Here is an 11041-nt window from a genome sequence, read left to right on the forward strand (position 1 = left end):
GATGCAGATTCTGTTTTAAAAGGCCTGTGCAGAAAACCTCATTCTCAACCACTTATCTGGGGCTCTGGCAGGAGAGAGCTGAGAGGACTGGAGATGCAGAAGGAGAGTGTAAAGTTGGAGGCCCAGGGAGAGGCACTGTGGGGAATGGCCACCAGAACCCCTGTGTTGAGTCATACTCCAGTACTGCAGTTGCCATCTTTTTTGGGTGAAGCAATCCCCTCTGAGTGGCATCAGCCTGGGGAAAAGAAGCTACTCTGCCCTCAGGAGTCTCTCCCACGTCAGGGATGGCGATGGGTCCTTCTGAGAGGCCAGGAAGCAGGGGGCATGTCAGTGACTCAGTTTTCTGGTGTTGAATTTGAAGCTCCCCCCTACACTCTCTCAAGTCTATGACTGGTGCTTCCACCTCACAAGAGACTCAGCTGAAACTGTCCAGAGACAAGGCAGACCACACCTCTGGGTCTCAGAGGCCACACCCACCAGATTCCTGGGGTCACACCCTACTGAGGTCTGTGAAAAAGGTCTGGAAGACTAACACCTGGGGCTGAGGGATGGAGCCACACCCACCACTCTTCCTAATTACTGAATTGCTGCAGGCTCTACTCTAGCAGAGGTTGTTTCAGCAGCTGAGCCCAACAAGCAGCCAGCAGACAGGCTGCAGGAGGGGAGACTCAGGGAAACTTGGCTGTTTGAGAAGACTTTTCCCAGGATCAGAGTAGGTAGAAGCCAGCCTAGGAGTGCAGCTTGGTATTTTCATGTACACATGGTCCCAGCAGAGGCAGCCACAAACTCTGAATTGCTTGTAGCTCTAACAAGGTTGCTGAGGGCCAGTCACGGGCAGTGTCTCCCACTGGTCTGTGCTGGGTTTTTGCTTGGGAGGCCCAGGGCTGGCTTATCCAGGGTCCAGCTGTGGAAAGCATTGGTTCAGGACCTAACAACCCTTACTAGAGTGATATTCTAAGGAAAAGCTCCTCACACCTGGTCCAGCTGAGGTGAGTTCCACTCTCTTTGATCAGCACCTGCACAGTGGCTCATGTGCATTAGATAGGGTGGAGTTTGATAGTCAGCCTGCCTGGGCACTGGATATTCTGTCCAGCTAGGCTAGATTCCACAGGGGGAAGGGAGAGAGGCTTGAAGCATGGACATTTAAAGTGTGGGTCCCTGTGAGTCTATTGTTGGATCTGGTTGAGGGGTTTAGCCACCTTCAGGAGGGGCACAGTCAGCCCAGGAGAGGACTCTCTCAGTCTTCCTCCCTAAGATTGGGGTTTCAACAGATGAAAGAACTTCTGCAGAGGGGACTGTTGGCCACACACGGTCTGAACCCGCTGCTCACCTTGTTAGGGAGAAATAAAAGTATCCAGCAGTGGCTGAGGGACCAATCTTGGGAATAGGGGCCACATTCCCTATACTGAGCTCCTGACTAAGAGACTCCTAAAGTAGGGGTCCCACAAACATTGTATTCACAACCTCAGCTCCCTAACCCAAGCATGCAACCTGTAGAAGCGTTGGTTGGTTGAGGCCAGTCTGGGCCCACACCACAGTCTTTCTCCAGAAGACTCTGTGGGAAGATGAGGCAGCTGCAAGAGAAGGTGGAGCAGTTGAAAAGTGGAGACAAATCTTATGAAGCTGGAGACTTATGGAGCTGCTGTGATCTCAAAGTAGAAGAAAGCTGATCATTATACACAATTTGGTCCCTCCCACATTATCTAGGCACAGTAAATGCAGACACAAACAGCAAAAAGTGCAGTAGCTACAGACTGGTAGCCCACAGCAGGTTACAAACAACAGCTGACACCAACTCAAGAAATACTAGAGACAACACTACTGGTAGTGGGTGGCAGACAGCACCAACCCTAAACCCAACTACCTACACAAGCAGCACACTCAAAGGTGGAGTCTAGCAGGCACCAGAAACTGTGGAGAATAAATACACTCAACAGGACAGACATTGCACAGTGTGTAATACACATGACCAAGTCTGACCCTTAGAGCCAGCCAGCCTGAAGGATAACCATACCCACAAAAGGACCAACTGCATCTAATATTCACATACAACAAGAGGGAAAATAGTACCCTCAAGAAACATTCCTGGAGGACAGTACACTGAGCCCATCTTCTTCATAAAGACCACACAAAAATGTCAAAGTCAGACAGAGCTACCTAATACACAGACAAAATAGACAGACAGAGAAATGTGAATCAAATGAATCAACAAGAGAAATCCCCCCAAAAAAGAACTGAATGAGATGTAAGTAACCAAAATACCAGATGTAGAGTTTAAAACCATGAGTTTTAGGATGCTCAAGGATCTTAGAGCAACAATGGATGGACATAATGAGCACCTAAATAAAGAGGTAGCAAGCATCAAAGAGGACATTGAAATTATAAAAAAGAACCAGTCAGAAATGACAAATACAATATCAGAAATGAAGACTGCATTAGAAGGAATCAACAGCAGGCTGGAGGAAGCAGAGGATTGAATCAGCGATTTAAAAGACATGATAAACAAAACCACGGAAGCAGAGCAGCAAAAAGAAAAGAGGCTCAAAAAGTCTGAGGAAACTCTAAGAAAGCTCTGTGACAACATGAAGAGAAATAACATCCACATCCCAGGGCCATAATGGCAAACCTTTTTATAAAAACAACCCACTTTTGTAGTGCTGGTCAACCTGGTCCCTCCTGCCCTCTAATGGGTATTCCAGTTTTTATGATGGGCCAATCACGGCGCTGTGTGGTTGTTCTGGTACCACTCACCATGAAAGCTGGAACGCTTACTAGTGGGCAGGAGGGACCAGGTTAACCAGCACTGCAAAAGTGGGCAGTTTTTATAAAAAGGTTCGCCATCACGGTCATAGGGGTTCCTGAAGGAGAAGAGAATGAACAAGGAATAGAGAATCTGTTAAAAGAAATAATAGCTGATTGCTTCTCGGCCTTTTGGCTAAGATCATGTGTAAAAGAAATAATAGCTGAAAATGTCCATAAATTGATGAAGGAAAAAGTCACACAAGTTCAAGAAGCACAGAGTTCCATTAAAGAGGAATCCAAGGAAGCATACAGCAAGACACATCGTAATTAAAGTGTCAAAGTTAAGAGACAAAGAAAGAATACTAAAAGCTACAAGAGAAAAGCAGTTAATTTCATACAGCGAACCCCCATAAGGATGACATCTGACTTCTCAACAGAAACACTTCAGGCCAGAAGGGATTGGCAAGAAATATTCAAAATAATGCAAAGCAAGAACTTACAACCAAGATTTCTTTATCCAGGAAGGCTAATTGTTTAAAATTGAAGGAGAAAGAAAGCTTTCCAGATTAAAAAAAAAAAAAAAAAACTCAAGGAATTTATTACAACCAAACCAGTACTGCAAGAAATGTTAAGGGGCCTGCTGTAAAAAAAGCAAAGGAAAAAAATTGAGAAAAAGAGGATTGTAGATTTAAAGAATAAAATGGCAATAAACAACTACATATCAATAATAACCTTAAATGTAAATGGATTAAATGCTCCAATCAAAAGACATAGGGTAACTGTGTAGATAAGAAAACAGGACCGTACATATGCTGTCTACAAGAGATCCACCTCATAACAAAAGATACACATAGACTAAAAGTAAAGGAATGGAAAAAAGTATTTAACACAAATGGAAATGAAAAAAAAAGTGGGGATAGAAATACTTATATCTGACAAAATAAACTTTAAAACAAAGGCTATAGTAAGGGATAAAGAAGATCACTACATAATGATAAACAGTGCAATCCAACAGGAGGATATAACCATTGTAAATACCTATGCGCCTAATATAGGAGAACCTAAATATATAAAGCAGATTTTGATGGGCATAAAGGGTGAGATCAACAGCAATACTATAATAGTAGAGGATTTTAATACCCCACTAGCATCAATGAATAGATCCTTCAGACAAAAAAATTAACAAAGAAATAGCAGCCTTAAATGACATACTAGATCAACTGAATTTAATAGATATCTTCAGAACCTTTCACCCCAAAGCAGCAGGATATACATTCTTTTCAAGTGCTCATGGTACATTTTTTAAGATAGACCACATATTAGGACACAAAATGAGTCTCAATAAATTTAAGATGATTGAAATCATATCAAGCATCTTCTTGGATCACAATGGCATGAAACTAGAAGTCAACTACAATAGAAAAACTGAAAAGCGTTTAAATATTCAAACACTTGAAGGCAGAATAACATGTTATTAAATAACAAATGAGTTAACAACAAGATCAAGGAAGAAATAAAAAAAATTTCCTTGAAACAAATGAAAATGAACATAAAACAACTCAAAATTTATGGGACATAGCAAAAGCAGTCCAAAGAAGGAAGTTCATAGCATTACAGGCATACCTTAAGATGGAAGAAAAAGCTCAAATAAACAACTTAACCTTGCATCTAAAAGAACTAGAAAAAAGAACAACAAATAAGCTCAGAGGAAGTAGAAGGAAGGAAATAATAAAGATCAGAGCAGAAATAAATGATGTAGAGACTAAAAAAAAACAAACAAACAAAAAAACAGAAGAGCAATAAAACCAAGAGCTGGTTCTTTGAAAAGGTAAACAAGATTGATGAACCTTTAACCAGACTCATCAAGAATAAAAAAGAGAGGACTCAAATAAAAAAAATTAAAAATGAAAGCAGAGAAGTAACAACTGACACCACAGAAATACAAAGGATTGTAAGAAAATACTATGAAGATTTGTGTGCCAAAAAGTTGGACAACCAAGGTGAAATGGATAAATGCCTAAAAACATATAATCTTACAAAACTCAGTCTGGAAGAATCAGAAAACCTAAACAGACCGATTACAACAAATGAAATTGAAATAGTTATCAAAAAAACTCCCAGAAAACAAAAGTCCTGGACCAGATGGTTTCACAGGTGAATTTTACCAAATATTCAAAGAAGAACTAACACCTATTTTCTTGAGATATTTCAAAAAATTCAAGAGGAGGGAAGACTTCCAAGCTCCTTTTATGAGGCAAGCATTATCCTCATTCCAAAACCAGGCAAAGACCACTATAGACCAATATCCCTGATGAACTTAGTTACTAAAATTACCAAAAAATATTAGCAAAGCGGCCTGACCAGATGGTGGTGCAGTGGATAGAGCGTCGGACTGGGATGCAGAGAACCCAGGTTTGAGACTCAGAGGTCGCCAGCTTGAGCACAGGCTCATCTGGTTTGAGCAAAGCCCACCAGCTTGGATGCAAGGTCACTGGCTTGAGCAAGGGGTTACTCGGTCTGCTGTAGCCCCATGGTCAAGGCACATATGAGAAAGCAATCAATGAACAACTAAGGTGTCGCAACAAAAACTGATGATTGATGCTTCTCTCCATTCCTGTCTGTCTGTCCCTATCTATTCCTCCTCTCTCTGACTCTCTCTCTGTCTCTGTAAAAAAAAAAAAAAAAAAAAAAAAAAAAAAAAAAAAAAAAAAAAAAAATTTAGCAAAGCGGATCCAGCAATACATGAAAAAAATCATACATCATGATCAAGTGTGATTTATTCTGGGGAGGCAAGGCTGGTACAATATTCTACAATATTCTCAAATCAATAAATGTGATTCATCACATAAAGTAAATGAAGAATAAAAATCACATGATAACATCAATAGATGGAGAAAAAGCATTTGATAAAATCCAGCACCCACCCATTTAAGATCAAAACTCTCAGCAAAGAGGGAATACAGGGAACATACCTCAACATGATAAAGGTGATCTATGACAAACCCACAGCCAACACCATAATCAATGGGCAAAATTTAAAACAAATCCCTTAAGATCAGGAACAAGGCAGGGGTGCCCCCTTTCACCACTCTTATTCAACATAGTTCCGGAAGTCCTAGCCACAGCACATCAGACAAGAAGAAATAAAAGGCATCCAAATTGGAAAAGAAGAAGTGAAACTATCATTATTTGCTGATGACATGATACTGTACATAGAAAACTCTATGTACAGTCAAAAAACTACTGGACCTGATAAATGAATTTGGCAAGGTAGCAGGATATAAAATTAATATTCAGAAATCAGTGGCATTTTTATACACCAACAATAAGCTGTCTGAAAAACAAATTAAGGAAACAATCTCTTTCACTATGCAACAAAAGAAATCAAGTACCTAGGAGTAAATTTAACCAAGGAGGTTAAAGAACTTGTACTCAGAAAATTATAAAACATTGATAAAAGAAATCAAGAAAGATACAAACAAGTGGAAGCATATACCGTGCTCATGGTTAGGAAGAATAAACATCATTAAAATGTCTATATTACCCAAAGCAATCTGTAAATTTAATGCAATTCCTATTAAAATACCAATGGCATACTTCAAGGATATAGAACACATATTCTAAAAATTTATATGGAACCAAAAAAGAACACGAATAGCCTCAGCAATTTTTTTTTTAGAGAGAGAGAGAGAGAGTCAGAGATGGATAGACAGAGACAGACAGACAGGAACGGAGAGATGAGAAGCATCAATCAGTTTTTTGTTGCGCATTGCAACGCCTTAGTTGTTCATTGATTGCTTTCTCGTATGTGCCTTGACCGTGGGCCTTCAGCAGACTGAGTAACCCCTTGCTCGAGCCAGCGACCTTGGGTCCAAGCTGGTGAGCTTTTTGCTCAAACCAGATGAGCCTGCACTCAAGCTTATGACCTCAGGGTCTCGAACCTGGGTCCTCTGCATCCCAGTCCAATGCTCTATCCACTGTGCCACCACTTGGTCAGACTAGCCTCAGCAATTTTGAAAATAAAGAATAAAGTGAGAGGTATCATACTTTCTGATATCAAGTTATACTACAAGGCCACAGATATCAAAACAGCTTGGTACTGGCATAAGAACAGGCATATAGATCAATGGAAGAGAACAGAGAACCCAGAAATAAACCCACACCTTTATGGTCAATTGATATTTGACAAAGGAGGTAAGAGCATACAATGGAGTAAAGACAGTCTCTTTAATAAATGGTTTTGGGGAAATTGAACAGGTACATGCAAAAAAATGAAACTAGACCACCAACTTACACCATTCACAAAAATAAACTCAAAATGGACAAAAGACTTAAATGTAAGTTGTGAAACCATAAACATCTTGGAAGAAAACATAGGCAGTAAACTCTCCATTATCTCTTGTAGCAATATTTTTGCTGAGTTTTCTCCACAGGCAAGTGAAATAAAGGACAGGATGAACAAATGGGACTATATCAAACTAAAAAGTTTTTGCACAGCAGAAGACACCATGAACATATTCACCAATACATCTGATAAGGGGTTAATAACCAAAATTTATAAAGAACTTCTAAAACTCAACACCAGGAAAGTAAAAAATCCAATTTAAAAATGGAAAAAAGAACTGAATAGAAACTTCTCCAGAGAGGACATACAGATGGCCAATAAGCATATGAAAAATGTTCAACGTCACTAATCACTAGAGAAATGCAGATTAAAACCACAATGAGATACCACCTCACACCTGTCAGATGGAGCTCATTAACAAAACAACACATAATAAGTGCTGGTGAGGGTGTGGAGAAAAGGGAACCCTCCTGCACTGCTGGTGGGAATGCAGACTCATGCAGCCACTGTGGAGAACTGTATGGGGTTTCCTAAAAAAATTAAAAATGGAACTGCCTTTGGACCCAGCTATCCCACTTTTAGGAATATATCCTAAGAATACCAAATCACTGATTCAAAAGAAGATATGCACCCCATGTTTATTGCAGCATTGTTTACAATAGTCAAAATCTGGAAATAGCCCAAGTGTCCATCAGTGGACGAGTGGATTAAAAAGCAGTGGTACATATACACAATGCAATACTACACAGCTGTGAAAAAGAAAAAAATCTTACCTTTTGTGACAGCATGAATGGACCTGGAGGTTATTATGCTAAGTGAAATAAGCCAGGCAGAGAAAGAAAAGTATCACATGATCTCACTTATATGTGGAATCTAATGAACAAAGTGTGAACTGAGGAACCAATAGAGGCAGAGGCGGGGTCAGAGGGACCAGAGGGACAGCTGTCAGAGGGAAGGGGATGAGACAGAGAAGGTAAAGGGATTAGTGAAACTACATATACATAACACAGAGATATAGATAACAGGACAGTAAATCCTAGAGGGAAGGAGTGGGGGAGTAAAGGGGGTATAAAAAGGGACACAGGGGTGGGGGGTGAGGGAGTTATATTCAGTGGGACACTTGAATCCATGTAAACACAATAAATTAAAAATTAATAAAAATTTTTTTTAAGCAATATGGAATTATCTTAAAGTTTAATTGTTTTTTTCAGGTATTACTTAATTTTTTATTAATATTTTTAAACTCATAACATAATCTAGTTTGTGTACTTCTTTTATTGTTCTTAGTTAAGTATTAAATTCATGAAATAATAAACTACCTTTTGGTATATCTTTTTTATATATACTTAAAATGGTCATTAGGGCAGAGAATCGGTTGTTAAATTATTTGAATCCCATCACTGGATATATGTGTTATATGGGGATATATATATATATATATATATATATATATATATATATATATTATATGATGATATATAATTAAACTACTTATTCATTTATATAGCAAAGATGTCCTTTCTATGAAAGGATGCAGGTCGCCTCTTGTGGAGAGGACCTATGAGATGGAGGTCAGAACTTCTGACAATATTTTATTTCTTCACTTGAGTAATAGTTACATGATAGTAATTACATAAGGCTTTGCCTCATGATATTTTTAGGCAGTTACTTATGTCTTATGGACTTGTTTATGTTATGTTTCATAATATTGTAAGACAATCTTTTTAAAAAGGAAGAACACCCACACAGCCAGTTGGATCAGCTGCGTCAGCCCTGGTTTTCCCCCCATGGATGATGGTGCTGCAGCTAGATCGCCCTTATTGCGACAATAGTAACAGCTCCCACCATTAGACACCTACTCTGACCAGATACTGTGCTTACTCAATGCTCAAAATAGCCTTGCAAGTTGAGTGTTAGTATTTCTAGTTACATGTCTGTAATTCACCCATCAAGTGCTAGTCTACTCAGGACGTGGCCCGTGGCCAGGAGCCTGCAGCCTGATTGTTCACATTCTTGCAATACTTACTATCTAGGTAAGTGTAACAGCAATGACCAGTTGGACCCTGATGAGCCATTGACATGTAACCTGGAGACTTCCTCCTTTCTTCCTTTTTACCTGGAATGGTATTTGGCAAACAGCCTGAGGACCCAGCTTCCTGGACCATACGAACAGGCTGAGGGAAGCCCTGTGAAAAAAATAGCATGTCTTCATGGAGGCTTCGGCTTCACAAATTAGGAAGGTTGATGGTCCTTCGCGGGGAACTGATGGAAGGCTATGCCACCTCGATTCTCACCTATGTGGGCCCTTGCTGAGAGGCTCCAGGTTTCTTCTGGGAAATCATGTTCTTCTTTTAAAAAATCTTTTATGTGTTAGGTTCCCTTGATTTCTCCATCTAGAAAAAGCGATTTAGAAAAGAAAACATGTCCCCATGGGTTTGTGTAAGCTGATGAGTTACGGTTTTAGTTCCTATCTACTCTCTTCCCTTAACTTGGAAATTTTGAGCTCACTGAAATGAACTCCTCATTTGTAAGGGAGTCTCCCTATTGCTGGTTAGGCTCTGCATTCATGTAGGCAGTGGACACCTCTAAGATCAAAGCAGCCACTGAGTCCAGGGACATCCAGGGGTAGACCAGGCCCGTGTGCTCATCCCTGTTTCTCCCCACCTTACCTCTGTCTTTGCATGTTTGCTGCAGGTCAGTGCAGACCAGGAAATGCCTACCACCAGGGCTGCTCCCAGTTGTATGCCCTGCATGTCACATGCCCTGCATGTTGCATGCTCAGAGCACAGAGAAACAGCAGTACCGTAATCTTCCTTGCTTGTCTTATCCAAACCCTTATGAAGAAACAAATACCTGTGGTCCTTGAGCTCCTTATCTTAAAATACTCCAAGCAAAGAACATGCGATCTCTCTTGCCTGGCACTATGTTCCCAGCCCTCTTAGAAAGACACCTTTCATGTCCCCAGCCCCAGTGATTGTTCAGGGATATAGTAATTTTCAGCTTGGATGGAAATTTCAGTGATGCCCTCTTAAAAATTAGTATACAATCCACCACTCATGCATGTAAAGCTAAACAAATCGATCCAGGATTGACATCCTGTTCATCCACTGACTCTTTGGAGAATGCTACAGCATGATAATTAAAGCAATAGACCCAGAATCCAGGCCATGGGTTTGTGTGTGGGCCCCTCTCTGTAGCCTCTTTGCACCTTAGATTCTTCACCTGCAAAACGCAGTTAGCAATAGTACTTATCTCCTGGGTTTGTTGTGAGGGTTAAATAAGCTTATGTAAAAACGTGTCTGGCAGATAGTATATACCCATATATGGATTAGCTCTTCTCAAAGGGTAATAAAGTACAATGGGTAAAACCACTCTGCAGCTGAATTGCCTGGGGTTGGCTCTACTGCTCTCTAGCTGTGTAACCTGGGGCACCTTTTTTTCATCTCTCTGGGACCCAGTTTCCTCATCTGGAAGATAACAATATGCACTTCAAAATATTCTTTGCAAGACCAACTGGCACCATACGGGTAAAGCTCTCAGAACAATGTCAGACACAGGGAAGTGCTAGGCAGCAGTTAGTCATCATTAATGACATGCCCATAGTCTGCTAGTTGCCACTGTTCATACTGATGAGCCTAGGGCCCTACAAGGTCCTTAAGCACATTCTAAACACTCCAGGTTCATTATCGTGTGAGCTAGAATTGTTTGAGTGCCGAGGATATCTTACTGAACTCCACTCAAATTAAATCAACAGATATGGTTCAGCATATTCTGTCTGGAAAGCACTGTGGGGAATAGGAATATAAGGAAGTGAGACAGTCACTCCCCTCTAGGGATTTATCTGCAAGTCAAGCCAGGAGCATGTAAATTGTTGGACATCATGAGAGCCATTGCCAAGTTAATGGCGGCAGCAGTGAGTGCTACAAATATATACTTTTAAGGTGGCATCAGTAC

The sequence above is a fragment of the Saccopteryx bilineata genome, chromosome 5 (assembly GCF_036850765.1).
Source record: "Saccopteryx bilineata isolate mSacBil1 chromosome 5, mSacBil1_pri_phased_curated, whole genome shotgun sequence".
In the NCBI taxonomy this organism is placed as follows: domain Eukaryota; kingdom Metazoa; phylum Chordata; class Mammalia; order Chiroptera; family Emballonuridae; genus Saccopteryx; species Saccopteryx bilineata.